This window comes from Lissotriton helveticus, chromosome 1_1 (assembly GCF_964261635.1).
Source record: "Lissotriton helveticus chromosome 1_1, aLisHel1.1, whole genome shotgun sequence".
In the NCBI taxonomy this organism is placed as follows: Eukaryota; Metazoa; Chordata; class Amphibia; order Caudata; family Salamandridae; genus Lissotriton; species Lissotriton helveticus.
Genome location: NC_136057.1, coordinates 2,292,113 through 2,294,699, shown reverse-complemented (window position 1 = coordinate 2,294,699; position 2,587 = coordinate 2,292,113).

The window sequence follows — 2,587 nt, the reverse complement described above, 5'->3', positions numbered from 1 at the left end:
TTGTTGAAAGATTTTCCTGTATGCTCTGAAGTGGGTTTGTTCCAAGGCTAAGCATGAAAGCCATACTGTACAGCTGGTAGAAATGTCACATTCATTATCCTCAATATTGCGGCCACTGAGGTGCTGCTTAATAGCTGATGCAGTTGACGAATCCCATATGTGGGAAAAGTACTTTTTTTTAATAGCTTTTACATATGCCACTGATGATCTGCTTTCGATGAACCACACACCGAGGCAATTATACTTCCTTGCTGCACTGATTTTATTGTGGCCCAGACACCAGAAAAAAATCTTTTTGCTCCTGTATCTTCCACATATTAGAACATTTTCTTTATCCTCGTTTACCTGGAGATGGTTGGCCAGATTAAAGAAATTATAATCTTAGATGTTTATGAGAGACAATGTTTCAACAGATCCATTATATTAAAGTAATACCCATATGTTTCTGCCATCATAAGGTGCATAAGTACAATGTAGGGCAGACTATGGGGTACTTGCTCTATGCCCTGATGAAAGCCATACATCATCACTTCCTGTTTTTTTTTCGAAGGAGGGATTCTTCCTATAGCCGAAACATGGGGCCCGATTCACAGAATGAACTTAAGACTCAATCCTAAACTTACTACTATTTTGGCATTCACAGAATGCTCTTACTACTTTTGGTATTCACAGAAGTTAGGATTTTGTCTTAAGTTTGTCTTAAGACAAACTTAAGACAGACTTAAGATAAATTTAAGACAGGCCTAAGTTAGGATTTTGTCTTAAGTCTGTTTTAAGACTAATTTAAGACAAAATCCTAAATTCTGTGAATGCCAAAAGTAGTAAGTTCACTCTGTGAATGCCAAAAGTAGTAAGTGCATTCTGTGAATACCAAAATAGTAGTAAGTTTAGGATTGAGTCTTAAGTTCATTCTGTGAATCGGGCCCTGCATCTTTGGATCCTTTATCCACTGGCATGTGAATACCCTTACCCTATGGGCAAAGGTGAGCCAAGTCACTAGCTATCTTACCGTATGCGAGTTTGTAGATAGTTGTGTAGACAGTAGGGCAATGGTTTTCTCCATCCTTTGATTGTATGTATTGGTGATTTTTTTCTGAGTTTTATATTTCACAAACTCTACCCAAAGGTATCAGGTATCAGAGCACTGCACAGAGCACCAGTTGCATTACGGATAGACACATTTGTGTTTTTGTGAAGCACAGGGAGATTAAGTGATTTGCCCAGCATCACAGGATATTGAGCGTCATTGTCGAGATTCAAACCTAGCTCCCCAGATTCGAGGTCGACCGCTGCAGCTGTTAGGCCACATCCTCTCTCCTCTCCTGACTAAATCCGAAATACCAGACGCATGGGCCAACCACTGCTTGTGCATGATCAGGTCTTTAGATCTCAATGTGAGTTTGATCTTGACATTGCCTCAACGTGAGGTGTTGGTGGTTTTGAACCCCCGCCCCAAATACATTTCAGAATATGAATATAAAAACCACAGGGGCACACCACTGACAAAAGACCATACACCCACGCTACTGTGGTCTTAAGATGTAGTATACAATAAATATGAATCTGAAGATTAGGGGGAATGGACAATGCACCAGATACAATAATAATAATAATAATCCACATTTGTAAAGCGCACAATCACCCGTAATAGTTTCTAGGCCGGGGGCCGTCGGGAAGATTAAGCAAGCTTTTGCCCAGAGTCACATGGTGCTGGGCTAATTTACCGCCGGTGCCGGGGATTGAACCTTGATCCCCAGATTCCGGAGCCAGTCGCCCTGGCCTCGGCACCACACCTCTTCCTCTATGAGGACTCCTCCACGTACAATCATCATCAATAAAGTAGTTTCCTTATTGAAGTACAGTTTAACAAAAAGGAATACATTTAATCCAGGATTCCCCTCCTTATGGTTTACAAGATTTATGTTCTATGAGTAACAAGTCCATTGTAGGTTTTCCCTTTTTTGAATATTCTAAATTCTCAAGAGAGACCTCTCTTTACATATTTTTTTTAGGATACCAGAGGAACAGAAACCATGCAGAACATGCCAGCCAGCCTCATTCTCAACCTTCCGCAAAGGCCTGACATTATACAACAGCCCAGGGAGCATCACAAACACAGTAAATGTAAAGTCCTCACACACGCATTAAAGCACTACACAACTCAGACCCCACCTACCTGAATAGTCCCAGGACTCCTACTTGCACACATCCCACACATGGACAGAACCAGGTCAGGAGAACAGGCATTCTCTACATCACTCCTAAAGCATCGCACGGTCTCCCGCTGTATATCACAGCCTCCTCTTCCTCTCTTCCTGAATTCCACAAGAATCGGAAGACCTGTTTTTTCAGGTAACCAACCTAAGCTAGGCAGGGTTGGGCACACACACCGGCTTTGTACAAGGTACGCTAGGCAAGGCTAGGCACACACACCGGCTTTGTACAAGGATGTACTCTCGGATGGCAGTGCACTTTACAAATTCACAGAACAAGTCTCCCAGTAGGAAAAGGGAACATTGCTGTCAGGATCCTTTACCTCAGGTCCACAGCTTCTCGTGGGCTGACAAAAAGCCTTCCCTTCCACAGA